Here is a 17,437-nt window from a genome sequence, read left to right on the forward strand (position 1 = left end):
CTCATTTAGCAATCATTCAAGAGACAGTGGTGGCTATTGATATTTCGGAAGAAATATAATGTTCTACATAATCACATGGCCCTTGGACCCCAGCAATCTGGTTTCAAATCCCTGTTCTGCACTCACTGGCCTTAAGATTTGGGACAAGATACTCAACCTCTCTAAACTGCAGTTTCTTTATCTGTAAGAAGGATCAATAACAGTACTTACCTAATTGCTTTATTCTATTAAATGAAATAATGTTTGTAAAATGTTTGCAGGGTTCCTAGGATGTAACAAGCGCCAAACACATTACTAATCTACTCATAGCTTAGATTAATTATAACGATGTCAACAAAAATAATAGTGTCTTTAGACAGCAAAGAAAGTATCTTTTTCTTGACTTTGTATTTTCCCTATGCTCTTTTTCTCAGTCTTCCAGTGACCTAGATGCTAAACTAATCTTATTTAGGACCCCATAATTGTGATTTGCCAATCCCCCCAAAAAATCATTCCCAGGACTTCCCAGGCTGTGCTGTGGTTAAGATTCTGTGCTCCCAATGCAGGGGGCCTGAGTTTGATCCCTGGTCAGGGAACTAGATCCCACATACATGCCACAGCTAAGAGTTCGCATGCCACAACCAAGGAACCAGTGAGCTACAACTAAGGAGCCCACCTGCTGCAACTAAGACCCAGAGCAACCAAATTAAAAAAAAAAAAATTCCCTTCATATAAAGGTTAACATTTACCATCAAAGTCAGAAGAGGATGGAGAAGAATGTGAACAAAAATTTGGCTCTAAAGCTGAGGTTGGAAATTTGAATATATTTAATTTCAAAGTGGAATTAGTTCTAATTAAATGAACTCAACTGCCTTTCATCCCTGAGTTGCCAGTCATCATGATTAATCTATAAGCTAATAGTCAGGGACAGTGGGACTAAGCAAAGACAAACAGAAGAGACTGGTTTCAGACTACCACACAGGAGCCCACAATGACACTGGTTACCCAGTGACTGATTCAGAGACTCAGCCCCTATGAATTCAATGAGAAGGATTAGTGGACTTAAAAGCACATGACTTAGCATTTGTGTTCAATGTTCAGTCATCCCAAATTCATGTAACCACAGAATGCCAGAGTTAGAAAAGAACCTAGTGTTCTTCTAGCCCAATAACTTCATTTCACAGAGGCATGGAAAAATCGAGACACTTGAAAGGTCGCTAAATTACCATTGGCAGAGTCTGGCTAATGCCCTCTGTATTCTAACTCCTAGTTCTGTGCTACTGCCTGGGTCCCATGTGGCACTGTAGATGTTTAATTGATACTTGATTAAATATGTAGCATCCATCATTTTACTTTATTTTTTATATTTTATTCCTTGTGTCTAAAAAAATGAAGCTATATAATACCCATTGTTACATTTTGTTTGCATGTATTTTATTTATTGGAATTTATTCCTTTTGTCTATAAAAGGAAAAACTCTAAATGATAGCTTTTTAATAAGTCTTCAAACGATGCAAGTTAGTTTCAATCACTTACACAGCAAAGTGCATTGATTTAGTTACAAAAACAAAAATTTGGCACATTTATTGATTTAACAGTTATTGGACGTCTATTGTGTACAAAATAACTAAGGACTGCAAAAGAAATAATGGTTATTAAGTCCTTTTTCTGTGAAAAAACAATTCTAGTGACTTAAGAGGTTATTTGCTTCGAATAAAAGTGAAAGATCCTACTCACTCAATGCTTACATCTGATAGAGGAAATGAGAAATATACACAAAATCATGGAAATAAAAGAATGTACAAAATATACAAAGATTGATAGCAAAAATTTGCAGTTGTTTAGAGGGAGGAAAATGGTTTCTCCCTGGAGTGACTTTTGTGGAATAGACAGCATCTGACCCAGCCTGACATAGAGGAGGACCTGAACAAGTGCAGATGAAGCAGGAAAGTGAAGTCCTGCTTGGTTGGGATATAAAGTTAGACAGGCAGTTTGGGGCAAGATCATGGAAACCTTGAATTCCAACTTAAGTCATAAAAATGTGACAAAGAGAAATCTTAAAATGAATGGTAAATTCATTGAGATTTTTTCAATTAAACTTTTAATTTTTAAATAATTGTAGATTCACATGTAGTTGTAAGAAATAGTAGAAAGAGATCACATGTACTTTTCCCCAATGGTAACATCTTGCAAAATTCTAATACAATATCACAACTAGAACACTGATGCCATTACAGCCAAGATAAGGAACATTTTCGTCATCTTGTGGATCCCTTATGTTGTTTTTTATTATCACACCCATGTCTCTCCCACCTTCACCTCTCCCTTAACCCCTAGCAATCTGTCCTCCATTTCTATAATTTGCCATTTCAAGAATCATACAGTATGCAATCTTTGGGGATTGGCTTTTTTTTTTTCAACCAGCACAATTCTCTGGAGATTTATCCAAGTTATTGTGTGTATTGAATTATAATCGTGTAAAATATATGATTGAATTCTACCACTTCTAATGGGAATTGTCTTGGCAAGTTTTAAGATACAAGTCTCTAAAGGGAGGGTTATTATTTTTTTTCTGTAATAACTTCTGAGTAGAGTTGAAGTGTCTTATTGTGCCCCATCCAAGTGTGAATATAGAATGACAATGAAAAGGCAGGAGAACAGGAGGAGGATCAGTTGGCAGAAACACAGAATATTCCATTTTTCTACTTCTAGAGATGTAGTTGAATCTCCTCTGAAGTTCTGAGTTAGATTTGAGAAAGCAGAAGGGACAAATCTTCCCGAACCCATGTCAGAAATGAAACAAAGCCTTGAAGAATATAGAGCAGGACCCCCATATGAGAGCATATGACTTCGGTTCTTAGGCAAGCACAACAGATCAGGAGATTGTCAACCTCCTGTGTCTTCTTCACACATCTCTGCTCATGATTCCTCCCCAGAAAGGCTACGGTAGAAAACATGGGGCTTCTCCCTCAGGACTTTTGACATACTGGTCCTCACATTGCCCAAAAGACTGGTCCACTCCAGCTGCTCCCCCACCCAGAAGGTGGGTTGTCTCCACTTGAGCCTGTCTCTTTCTCCCCACAGCTGCTGAATTAGGCTAAGACAACCACAGCACTCAGCAGCTCTCCAGCCCCACCCTGCAGAGTGACAGGAGCAGCTGCCACGGAACACCACAGAACATCACAGAACACCACAGCTCACACGACACCACAGAACACCACAGACATCACAGAATATCACAGAACACCACAGCACACCACAGGACCACTGAACACCACAGAACACCAGGAACACCACAGAATATCATGGAATACCACAGAACATGACGGGACACCACAGAATACTACGGAACACCACAGAACATCACAGGACACCACAGAACATCACAGAATACTACAGAAGAAGACAGAACACCACAGACACCACAGAACACCTCAGAACATCACACACACCACAGGACAACACAGAACACCAGGACACCACAGAATGTCACAGAACACCACAGAAAACCAGAAAATACCACTGAACAACACAGAACATCAGGAACACCACCATATACCATGGAATACCACAGAACACTGAGACACCACAGAATATCACAGAACACCACAGAGACCACAGAACATCAGAGTACACCACAGAACACCACTGGACACCACAGAACACCGAGACACCACGGAACATCACAAGACACCTGAGAATACCACAGACACCATAGAACACCAAGACACTACAGGACACCACAGAACACTGAGACACCACAGAATATCACAGAATACCACAGAGCACCATACACCACAGAACACCACTGGATACCACAGAACACCACGGGACACCATGGAACACCAAGGAACATCACGGAACATCACAGAATACAGTACCCCTCACAGAATACTTTGTTCACACCAGGCACTATTCTAAGTGCCCTCAGAAAATTATGTCATTTCCTCCTCTCAACAGTCATATGAGACCAGTACTACTTTCCTCATTTTGTAGTTGAGAAAACTGAAACTCAGAAAATTTAACTAACTTGAAAAAAGTAGACACCTAGTAAGTAGTAGTATGAAGATTCAAAGCCAGGCAGTCTAACTACTTAATCCCCCTCATTCTGAACCAATATACCATAATAACTAGGCATTAGGCCCAGTCAAGCAATCACATATTACAGAATATCATTAGCACATTAGGGAAGCTGTCATCTCTCTCATTCATTGGCCCTACCAGCCAAAAATTTACCCCAATATTTCTTTGCCCAATGATGGTCAAAGCAATGGTCTGGCGTTCAAGGTCTTCTTAGGCCAAGTGAAGTGATTATGGTACATCTATAACATTTCAAGACTTTTAAGCTACTCTCAGCTGATTTTTAAAGATAAAAGAATTTTATTAGGACTCATCTACTCCAACAATAAAGGATGTGCCAGTTTTAAGGCAAATCAAGTCTCAAGGAAAAAGGACGTTAGAAGAAATCTTTAGATTTTAAGGTTTTTAATAGTTAAATTATGGCTAAAGGAAAAAATCAAGGGAAGATTTGGAGAAATAAGAAATGAAAGCCCAGGGAGATTGTAGGCACAGACACTGAAGAGAGAGGAATAACTGTATTATATTATAATGATAACTTGGGTGATTGTTTAAGACTTAAGTCAGGGGTCACCTCAATCCAGAAGTCTTCCCTCCCACACACTTTTCTCAACCACTTTTCTAGTTAGTTGGCTCTCCTATCTGTCCTACAGTTAATCAGTCAGTGAATCTCTCACCTAGAATGCATTGTTCTCAACTGCAACCCTCTGTTTACTTGCTTGCTTCACACTGGACTGAGAAATGGTAGCCTGAGATTTGACATTGTGCTTTTATTTTACATTCCTCCATCCAGTACAGTGCTTAGCACCCTGGTCTTTTGCAAGCTCTGGTTACACTTCAAAAAATGGTTTTTACATGTAAAACATATATGTTGGATTTACCACAACTGGACTTTGCCATTTGCTCTCTCCTGTCCTAAATCTGGGGATAATGGAAAGATATGAACACCGGTGATCAGAGGATGGAGGCCAAAAGAGAACCAGAGCCCATTGCACAGGCTGCAGGTGGAGAAGAATCACAAAAGCAGATCAGAAATACACCCTCCTTACCACAGGCAGGCATGCTAATCCTTGTAAGAAATACCATAGACATTTTGCACAAGAAAGCTGACTTCAGCATCACGCAGACTTGCTTCAAAGAGCCAGCTCTGAAACCTGATGTGAGTAACTGTGCTACTTTGAGTAAAATAACCACTCTAGGTTTCACTTTCTTCATCTCATGAGTGTAATGGGGACGTAACAGTGAAAACTTCAGAGGGTTGTGAGAATGAATCCATGTAAGTAACGAACAGCCCATGGTCCGTGATTCATAAAAGTTGGCCGTGAAATCATTAGTGGTACAATTCTTCGTGACAGCTAACATTTTTGTTGCATTTTATATGGCACATTATTGTATTTGATTCTTGTAACCTCTCCTGAGGGGAGCTGGGAAGGAACTGTCATCCCACTGGATACATAAGAAATCTTAACTTTTAAGAGATTTACTGACTTGCTCAAGTTCAGACAGGTAAGGTGCGATAGTGCAAAGATTATGCTGAAATCTTCTGATATTATTACTCCAGGCTCCTAGACGGCACTCTCACATCCTTAATTGTTCTTGATCTCATCACATCCTTAATCGTTCTTGATCTCACTGTACTTTTCAAGTCAGAGGTGCCAGTGAAGCAGCAATGGCAAAGAACAATAGTTCACTGCTGGGGAAAGGGTGGAAAGGAGGAAGGAAGGTGGTGCTTACGCACAGAGGCCTGGGGACGTTGCTCCTTCATATTGGCCAGGAATGTCAAAGGAGAGCTGCATGGAGTTAGTTCTGCATGGGGAAGCGGTGCAGGTAAGGGATACAGGGCTCAATGCCACTGGAATGACAACCCCATACCATCACACCCAAAGGGGTGCTTGTTTTCCCTTCAGAAGGTTGACCTCCTAATTCTTCTTTGTTCTCTTAGTGTTTCTAACACTAAGCAGAGTAGAGAGCAGGGTAGGTGGGGACAGTGTAAGAACGGAAGGAGCAGGTTGGAGAGCGCCATCTCTCCATCCCACAGAGTGCTCTCTCGGGACTTGAGAATCTGATCACAAATCCCTTCATATCTAAAAGGTGGACAGAATCTTCAAAAGAAATTCTGAATGGTGATGGAGGTGGGACACTACAGAAATTTCTAGATCTTTCATCCAAAAAAATAATAATAATTGGAAGCAAAGTTGTCACTATTAAAGAGCCAAAAAGTCTCCTCCAAATAAGATTTATAGCATCCAGCATTCTGAAAGGTAAAATCTCCAAAACTTGCAAATTCCGGGCCAGTTAATATAATTGAAACTGAGAGGTCTGTCATAGTCTCTCTCTCGGGCAGAAAGGGCTGGGGTAGATAAAAATGTTTAGCTACAACCTGCCGTTGGATAACTGCATGTTCTGCACAATATCAAACATAAGGTAGTCTCGACTTTATTGACATGAAGTGCTATTAGGTTGTCAAGAATCCTGTGATCTCAAACTGCAAGAACAGGTGGAAAATGACTATGCAGAGGATATTAAAGGATTGTAGGATATTCTCTCCATTGTTGTGGTATCACTTTATTTTCTCCAATCATTTTGAGTTGCATTCTGGAGGAGGAGAACTGGGTAGGATTTTCCCATAAGGTAGATGGTGCAATTTAAAGAAAGAGAGTGGTTTTGCTGGGCTTATAAAAGTCCCATCTGATGTTCTCCTGGTTTATAAGGTGCTTTAGAAGCACAGAAATGTAGGCAGCTATGACATGATTATACCTAGTGGGTAAAAGGGAAGCAATGAAATTACATTTCTGCAAGTCATCCACATTTCAATTAACTTGCCAGGGTTTTTTAAGTTGTAACAGATTGTTTGCCATAGATTAGAGGAAGAAGTCAGAATAAAATTACTGCAGGGACTTCCCTGGTGGTGCAGTGGTTAAGAATCCACCTACCAATGCAGGGGACATGGGTTCGATCCCTCGTCTGGGAGGATCCCACATGACAGAGCAACTAAGCCCGTGCGCCACAACTACCAAGCCCGCGTGATGCAACTACTGAAGCCTGCATGCCTAGAGCCCATGCTCCGCAACAAGAGAAGCCACCACAATGAGAAGCCCGCGCACCGCAGCAAAGAGTTACCCCTGCTCGCCGCAACTAGAGAAAGCCCATGTACAGCAACAAAGACCCAGTGCAGCCAAAAAGGAAAAAAAGACTGCAAAGTCAAGCTCCTCCCTCTAGAAACAAAGTCCTTCTATACCTCCATAGATGGGGTTATAAGTGAAAAGGATCTAGCCCACACCTATCATTATGTAGCTGAAGATACTGAGGCTCAGAGATGTTAAGTGGGATGGCTGCTATCACACAGCTAGTTAGTGGCAGCACCACGACTAAAATCCAGGATTGCTAATTTGTGCACTGGTACATTTCCCAGTATCATTCTACCTGTCATGTTTCTAAACATAAAATATTTGCATCTTCAGGTTGGAACTGACTTGAAAGTTTCTGGTCACATGTTATTGGTCATTGTTTCATTTTTCCAGCTTAGCATGTATCTGAGGAACGAGCTTTTCTCCACTCTCACTCCATATGGTTTGGGAAAATAGGAACCTATGCACTTCCTCTAACTTTAGGGATGGGCATTAATCCAAGTCTGGTCAGAGTTTTTAACTTCCTGGGCTTGGGGATTGGTGTCCAGTTATGCACATGGTCCCAGCTAAGCCAGTCAGAACACTATCTGAAACAATTGTTGGAAATACAGAGACTGATTACTAAGACACCTGGCATATAGAATAAATGAGACTTAAGGGATCTAAATGGTACACGGCATTTTTTTTTTATCTCCCACTGTCCTCTTAAAATATATTTAGTAGGAGAATTTCTCCTAATCCTACATGAGAACTTCAATAGAGCGATGAATTTCTCTCGCTCTCAGAGAATAAAAAGTTCTTTATATTTTTAAGAAGTAATTCAGCATTTAGAACATCAAGGTCTGCTTGTTAGTCAAAGGCCTACCTTTTCTCAAAGTCATCATTACTTCTCCTCCCCTAACCAGAGCTTGTGGTTGATGAAAACTTACAGACTGGAAAGGAGTGAGGACATGGTCTTTTTTTCTTATTTCTTTTTTTTCCCAGTTTACACCTTTATCTCCTTCTTCCCCAACTTGCTAAGCAGCTTTCTTACCCTTTAGGGTCAAATCTGAGATGGAGGTAGGGAGGGATGAAGGGGAGGAAGCAGCATGGCGGCAGGAAAGGTTTTACGTGCCTGGTACTGTGGTGTCCTGGCTTTGTGGTCTCTGCTTCTGACTTTCTCCAGTGGGCATTTTCATGGGTTCTTGGAAAACTCCAGTGCTGGAGTTCTCATAACATCCGTGCCCTCATCCAGGTTAACCACAGCCACAAAATGTCTGCAAGTCAAGCTTCTTTTTGACAGAATCTGATAGCTACCCTGACAACCCTCTCCTATGAATAGCCCCGACATGTTCTGTGATGGGCTAAACTGTGCCCCCCAACTCCGTACTCATATGTGGAAGTCCTAACCCCCCAGTACCTCAGAATGTGACTGTATTTGAAGAAAGGGACTTTAAAGAGGCAGTTAAAGTTAAGATGAGGCCATTAGGGTGAGCCAATATGACTGGTCTCCTTATAGTGAGAGATTAGGACACGGACACACAGAGGAAAGACCTTGTGAGGACACAGCAGGAAGGTGGCCATCTGCAAGCCAAGGAGAGAGGCCTCGGAAGAAACCAAACCTGCCAACACCTTGATCATGGATTTCAGCCTCCAGAGCTCTGAGAAAATGAATTTCCATTGTTTAAGCTTCCCAGTCTATAGCGTTTTGTTAGGGCAGCCCTAGCAAACTAACACACAGTCCAAGGGAGACACTTCTGCATCACTCTTGCTGTCAAACTTTGGAAGTGCAAGCTGAGCATAGCAGCAGTTCTCCTTCATTCTACTTCTAGAGAAGCTAGTCAACTTTTCTCTCATCCTCTAGATTCCTCAGGAGAGAGTCAGATAGTAGTGAATTGAAGGGGAAACTGATTGTAGATGGCACATAGCAAGCTCTCAGAGTATTTTTTTAAAGCTCCCCACTCATACCTTCTCACAAACAGTTTTCTCCAAAGAAATCTTTCTCTGAATTCCTCCTTAATATTGCATAAGCCAACCCTTTTGTTAAAGGTGATTTATTTTTAGCATTGTATATTTCATCTTTGGTTAACTCTGCAAATTCCTATATGGTTTAGCACTTCCTTTGTAAGGTAATAGATATTGAACCTCAGTGATTCAGCTGAAACTTTTAACTACACATAAAATCACACCCTCTATGGCAGAAACCTAGATAGTAATGAAGTCAACTCACAAAGAAAAGTAATACCAGTAGATGGACAGAGTCTTGACATTACCATTTGCACTCTTGAATTTAGCCATACCTGAATAGATACTACCTTTGGACGTTTCAGTTAAGTGACCTAACTACAGAGCTCATTCTCTGAAGCATTCTCATTGCTTGCTTCTGCATTTCCAAAGCTTCAACTGAAATAAAACAAATGATTAGGGTCTTATTTTCAAGTATTTTCTTATCAGTTGGTTCAGTCCCATCATCCAACCGTAAATCTGCCAGTAGGATCACAGTAGCTGTGGAGCTGGGTATAGTGGTGGTGAGCCTAGAGTTTTCATTACTCAGAGGGCAGGGTGGAAATACTCCTTAGAGCTCTGGAGTCCCTCTGGGCGTGGAAGTTTGACTGAGGAGGGATGAATGGAGATTGAAGCAGTCTCAAGTGAGGCAAATCAACCAGATCCAAGTCGCAAGCTTTTACCATGGCAGACTCCAAGATGATTAAGTCTTTCAAATCCTTGAGCTTCACAATAATCTAATCAGTCTTCATTTCCTGTCAGTATTTTCACTACAATATCTTTTATATCTAAACTTAGTTCTCTGTTCCTATAGTCTGTTACACCAAGTAAGGCTCTCAATAAATCTCACTTGGGATTCATTATATTTAGATAAAAGTACATTTACTTATACACACAATTTTGCATACAATTTCATGGGGTTTATTTACCTTCTGAAATCCATCTGTAGGTCTTATAATGTAAGAACCTGTCTTTTGGCGCTTTGCCTGAACTGGCTTTCATAATATTAACTGACATCCTGCATAAGCCAGGATGAGTTTTTGTATTATTTTATATTTTCAAATCTCAGATGTTTTCAAACATTTTTAAAATGCTTATTACGTGCCAGGAACTACGCAAAACACTGTGATTTTGCACGAATTACCTCATTTATTCTTACAACAACCTTCTGAAGTACATACTATTTTTATTCCCACTTTATGGATGAGAAAAAAGGTTTAGCGGTGTTATGTAAAGTCACAGGCTTTGACGGACGCTGGACTCAAATTCAGGTCAATCTCTGCATGACTTTATTCTGACTTTGTTTTTGCACTTCCTTTTCTTTTCCCATGGCTTTGTCTCATGAGCATTTCCCTAACTGCCCTGAGTTAGTCAGGATAGGCCATAATGTGCTGCAATAAGAGATAAACCTCCAAATCGCAAAGGCTTTGCACAGTGAAGACTCTCATAAAGTCTCATGTGAGTACTGCAGCCTTCCTGCATCTTTCAGCTCTGCCATCTGGAACACAGGACCTTCAAGGCAGCCACTTTAAGGGAAGAGGTAGATGGAAAAGGCACACTAGCTTTCAACTGCCTCAGCCCAGAAGTGATGCATTACACATATAATCTGGTTTATAGAACTTTAAGAAATTGTATTAGCATTGTAATCCTTGCCACCATCACAGGAAAATGCATTATACTGCAAAGCCATCTCAAAGGAGTACATTTTCCTAAATATTAAATAAGCTCAGCCATTTTTCTGTGTATTTCCCAATCTTCCCCTCACTATAGCAATGCACACCCCATAACAGAGAGTTATTATCAAAAGGTCTAGAAGAGGAAAACTTTTTTTTTTTTTAAACATCTTTATTGGGGTATAATTGCTTTACAATGGTGTGTTAGTTTCTGCTTTATAACAAAGTGAATCAGTTATACATATACATATGTTCCCATATCTCTTCCTTCTTGCGTCTCCCGCCCTCCCACCCCTCCAGGCGGTTACAAAGCACCAAGCCGATATCCCTGTGCCATGTGGCTACTTCCCACTAGCTATCTACCTTACGTTTGTTAGTGTGTATATGTCCATGACTCTCTCTCGCCCTGTCACAGCTCACCCTTCCCCCTCCCCATATCCTAAAGTCCGTTCTCCAGTAGGTCTGTGTCTTTATTCCTGTCTTACCCCTGGGTTTAGAAGAGGAAAACTTTTGATGAGTCTAACTTAGAGTTCATCAAGCATTCATTTATTCTTCTTGTGGATACCTGGTTTCCATGTATGGAACCTGCACTTAAGCCCAGAGACATCTGTGTGCTTCCACCACCTCACTGCCAAACAGAACATCTAAATCTGTGAACAACCACTCCAACCTCCAGCATCGATACGTCAGAAAAACAAGATTCTCTAAATCCTCTAAATCAGTTTAGGAAAAAGTGAAGAATCTATAACTATCTAACTAGATATTAATCGAAACAAGGCACTGTGAAAAGCCCAAGGGTAAAAGAAGTACAGAAGTTATCAAATGGCCCCATCCTTCAGTAAGAAAATACAGGATGTTGGGAAACTGTCTTTCTAGAACATAAGTGGAAGAGGAAGACAAGCTGCTACTCAGAAAATCATTCGCCTACATTAATCATGTTAATCAGGGCAATTCTATTGGGACCTATCCCCCCCTCCCAGTTTTTGTGTTTTTTTTTTGCCTTCTCAACCATAATAAATGACAGCTATATTTATTGAGCTATAGGAATGGCACTAGGCTGTGTGTGTGTGTGTATGTGTGTGTGTGTAGGTGTATATGTAGATGTGTATTCCATACAATTTCTCATCATCCTGATGATGTTACAAGGGAATTAAGAATCTTCATTATGTAATGAAAAAAACTGAAGCACAAAGAGGATAAGTTATTTCTTCCAGATCCTAAGCCCATTTGCTTGTGAAGCTGGCATTCAAACTCTGATTGCGATGAGTTCAAAGGGAGTTGCCCTCACCGGATTAAAAAAGGGTACACAAGGCCTTTTCCAGAGCTTCTTAAAGTGTTCCAAATAGACTTGTCTGACCCTGAACCATCTAGAACAGCCAGCCTGTGGTAGAAGTGAGCAAAGAGAATGGGGGTGCAGGCAGGTGGGGAGGCTCAAAGAACCAGAGAGTAGGATAGCAGTTTCCAGGGCCAGGGGTGGGAAAATGTGAAGATGGGTCAAAGGGTACAAACTTCCAGTTATAAGATGAATAAGTTCTGGAGATCTAATGTACAGCATGGTGACTATAGTTAATAATACTATATAGTACACTTGAAATTTGCTAACAGAGTAGATCTTAAATGTTCTCACCACCCCCCACCCCAAAAAAGATAACTGTGAGGTAATGGATGTGTTAATTCACTTGAATGTGGTCTTTTCACAATGTGTACAAATATCAAATCATCCCATTGCACACCTTAAATATATAAAATTTTTATTTGTCAGTTATACCTCAATAAAACTGAAAAATAAATAATGAGGGGACAGGAGGCTTGAGGCTTTTCTCTTCTGTCATCAGAACCCTGAGTAAGTCACCAGCCAGATTACTAAGAATAAAACAGTACTCTCCCTCTGTCCTTACATGATTTCACTCCACCAATTAATTCAGTCATTTCTTCATTCATGGGTTTGTTTACTCATTCGTTAATTTACCTTTTTTCCCCTCTTATTGTTTGCCCTATTTCTGAATGCTCTTCTGTTTACCTGCTCCTTAGTCAAACCTCCACACCCAGAGGGACTCCTGAGCTCAAAAGAATCTTCCGGCCCAGCCCTCTGAGTCATGAGGACCCCAGACCTACGCCACCACACCCAGGCCCCCAGTTACTGGGACCACTACTTGTTTTATGGCAAGACAGTGGCACAAAACCAACTGGCAATGAAACACCTGAAAAGAATCTCCTCATCAAGAAAGTGGTTTTAATTCGACTGGAACTTTGCAGAGAAGAACGTAAGATTAAAAGCTGAAGGCTCTAAATCCAGGCAGCCGTGAGTTCAAATCCTCATTCCACCAGTTCTTACTGTGAGACCTTGATCAAGTTAAGTTTAAAGTTGTCACTTGGAATGTGGGGATAAAGATGGTACCTAGCCCATTGTTTGAGAAAGTTAAACAGGATCGTGGGAAACACTTAGAACACATGGCAAGACATATGCTGGCCAAGGTTCCAGATGAGGGGGACACAGCAAAGAACACTGAGAAATTCCATGCTCTTACTCAGCATATGCTCTAATGAGGGAGGGAGATAATAAATAAATAAATAAAAAATATTTGGGCTGGGGCTTCCCTGGTGGCGCAGTGGTTGGGAGTCCGCCTGCAGGCAGGATAAATGTCTAGGAGTGACTGTGGAGCAATTGGGTCACTCTTGAGGGGATACAGGGTGAGGAACAGAGTGATGCTGACACACCTGTTCCCAGTGAGTGCTGCTCTGAACAGGTCTCCCCACATGGACCCAGAACTGACAGACCCATCGTGGAGAAGAGGAGAGAAATTCATCATCTCTATCATAAAATAAAGTCATAGTTTGTATCAATCCTTCCTTGCTCTCTTTTTTTCCTGTATGAGGAAGACTTACCAAAACCTCTGAATATATCTGACTGAGCAATTTTGTTTAATGAACTGCTGACCAAACTCATTCTTTCATACAGGTTTGTTAGACTGCAGAACCCAGAACACTTTCATGAGGGAAGGGGCTTGAAGTCTTGCAGCCTTTATAGTCATACACCTTATTCCATTCTTAGAAGTCAGAAGTGGGAACAAACCTGAGCTGGGAGGATTGGAGGACCAGCCTTTTAAGCCACTGGAGGAGGTAACAGGTAACATTCCCAGGTTTGTCATCGTGGGTCATGAAATCCAACTTGGATGGCTGCCCTAAAGTGATCTGCTGCTTCCGGGAAGGCAAGAAGCCTTTACAGCATCATGTCCAGAGTAAAAAGAGGTTTTTGGCAGCAGTTCCCAAAGGTTTCTCATGCCCCTCCCACCCTTCTTGTTGTGTTCTTGTGAGGTTTCCTATACAAAGAAAATGCCTCTTAATCTCCCCCGTCACTTCCTTCTTCTGTCTGGGGCACCTGTCAGGGGTGTTCAGCCTTCAGGGACCCTTTAGTGGTCAAGGACCCTTTAGTGAGTCAGGGGTGTCCAGCCTTCAAGGACCTTCTAGTGAGTCCCTTCGAGGCCCCAGGAACTGCTAACACTTCCCCACGCTGTCTGCCTGGCTCTTACTTCCCCATGGCCTTAATGAGGCCATATGTGCCCGTACAGCTGCTTACTGCATGTGCCTGGCTCCTCATCCCCTTTCCTATTGCTGTGGTCCCTACACCAACAACCTGCTTAATTTTGGTCCAGTTGAAGGTGACAGCTCACCCTGTGTGCAACCAGTCTTGTTCTTTTAGTATAATGCCTCTTACAGATCAATTTTGATGTGCTGACTTCTAAGGGGTTATCATTCTTTGGCTCAATAGGATAGAGGCTTGATTTAAAGTGACAACCCCCTTTTTAGTGCCTTGGTTCTGGTTTCTGCAAACTGCCTCACAGGCCCTCTTGATGGAGCAGGGCAGGGGGTGTTTGTGAGGCAAGGCAAGGCAAGAACGGGCCAGCTCCAGAGCTTTGGAGAACCCCTCCTGCCCCCTCCAGCTCCAACCAGAGCATCTCCTTCTGCATCTGTTCACATAGTGTGTAACAGGTTTTTAGTTGAAAAAGGATTAGAAAAAAGGTTGAATACTTCTGGACTGGATCAATCCCCTGACGCCTCTTTAAACAGGCCGGACAGTTCACGGTGGTGTGACTCAGCACTCTACAGGACCCCTTGCATCCCAATGCCACATCTCAAATTGGAGCCATGATTTAGGCTTCACCCCATCTTCCTTCATTCAACAGATAACTATCAAGAACATATTCTGTGCAGGTGAATCTGAGAAGGACTGGATGCCTTCTCCAAGCAAAACAGAGTAATATAGATAGGCCCTCTTTTGTCTTAATATGTCTTAATATTGTCTTAATGTCTTAATGTCTTAATATTGGTTTCTAGGGACTGGATTCTAGAGCCCCAAAGTCTTTTTTAAAAAGTTTCTCTCAGGAAGCTCTGTGGCACTCATGGCTGCCTGGGCAGCCAGGGTCCCTGAGGGATGCTCCATGTGTTAGACTCTGAAAAACCCTCAGGGTCACCAAGAGCAAATTGGTGGCATCATTAAGAAAGTGTAACACAAAGCAGGTGCTTCTCACATGCATTGCCATGGAACAGAATAAAGAAAAAAGAATGAAAAGAAATGAAGACAGCCTAAGAGACCTCTGGGACAACATGAAACGAACCAACATTTGCATATAGGGGTGCCAGAAGGAGAAGAGAGAGAGAAAGGACCCGAGAAAATATTTGAAGAGATTATAGTCAAAAACTTCCCTAACATGGTAAAGAAAATAGCCACCCAAGTCCAGGAACCACAGAGAGTCCCAGGCAGGATAAACCCAAGGAGAAACATGCCGAGACACATAGTAATCAAATTGACAAAAATTAAAAACAAAGAAAAATTATTAAAAGCAACAAAGGAAAAGCAACAAATAACATACATGGGAACTCCCATAAGGTTAACAGCTGATTTCCCAGCAGAAACTCTACAAGCCAGAAGGGAGTGGCAGGACATATTTAAAGTGACGAAAGGGAAGAACCTACAACCACGATTACTCTACTCAGCAGGATCTCATTCAGATTTGACGAGAAATAAAAAGCTTTACAGACAAGCAAAAGCTAAGAGAATTGAGCACCACCAAACCAGCTCTAAAACAAATGCTAAAGAAACTTCTCTAAGTGGAAACACAAGAGGAGAAAAGGACCTACAAAAACAAACCCAAAACAAATAAGAAAATGGTACTAGGAACATACATATCGATAATTACCTTACATGTGAATGGATGCTCCAACCAAAAGACACAAGCTCGCTGAATGGATACAAAAACAAGACCCACAAGAGACCCACTTCAGACCTAGGGACACATACAGACTGAAAGTGAGGGGATGGAAGAAGATATTCCATGCAAATGGAAATCCAAAGAAAGCTGGAGTAGCAATACTCATATCAGATAAAATAGACTTTAAAATAAAGAATGTTATAAGAGACAAGGAAGGATACTACATAATGATAAAGGGATCAATCCAAGAAGAAGATATAACAATTATAAATAGATATGCACCCAATATAGGAGCACCCAAATACATAAGGCAAATGCTAAGAGCTATAAAAGAAGAAATTGATAGTAGCACAATAATAGTGGGGGACGTTAATTCCTCACTTACACCAATGGACAGATCATCCAGACAGAAAATTAATAAGGAAACACAAGCTTTAAATGACACAATAGACCAGATAGACTTAATTGATATTTATAGGACATTCCATCTGAAAACAGAAGATGACACTTTCTTCTCAAGTGCACAAGGAACATTTCCCAGGATAGATCACGTCTTGGGTCACAAGCCTCAGTAAATTTAAGAAAATTGAAATTGTATCAAGCATCCTTTCCGACCACAATGCTATGAGATTAGAAATCAATTACAGGGAAAAAATGTAGAAAACACAAACACATGGAGGCTAAACGAGACGTTACTAAATAACCAAGAGATCACTGAAGAAATCAAAGAGGAAATCAAAAAATACTTAGACACAAATGACAACAAAAACACAATGATCCAAAATCTATGGGATGCAGCAAAAGCAGTTCTAAGAGACAAGTTTATAGCAATACAATACTACCTCGAGAAACAACAAACATCTCAAATAAACAATCTAACCTTACACCTAAAGAAAGAACTAGAGAAAGAAGGACAAACAAAACCCAAAGTTAGTAGAAGGAAAGAAATCATAAAGATCAGAGCAGAAATAAATGAAATAGAAACAAAGAAAACAATATCAAAGATCAATAAAACTAAAAGATGGTTCGCTGAGAAGATAAGCAACTTGATAAACCTTTAGCCAGACTCATCAAGAAAAAGAGGAAGAGGACTCAAATCAATAAAATTAGAAATAAAAAAGGAGAGGTTACAATGGACACTGCAAAAATACTGCATCCTAAGAGACTACTACAAGCAACTCTATGCCAATAAAATGGACAACCTGAAAGAAATGGACAAATTATTAGAAAGATATAACCTTCCAAGGCTGAATCAGGAAGAAATAGAAAATATGAACAGACCAATCACAAGTAATAAAATTGAAACTGTGATTAAAAATCTTCCAACAAACAAAATGGGATCAGATGGCTTCACAGTTGAATTCTATTAAACATTCAGAGAAGAACA

Source organism: Neophocaena asiaeorientalis, unplaced genomic scaffold, assembly GCF_003031525.2.
Source record: "Neophocaena asiaeorientalis asiaeorientalis breed wild unplaced genomic scaffold, Neophocaena_asiaeorientalis_V1.1 scaffold249, whole genome shotgun sequence".
Classification (NCBI taxonomy): Eukaryota; Metazoa; Chordata; class Mammalia; order Artiodactyla; family Phocoenidae; genus Neophocaena; species Neophocaena asiaeorientalis.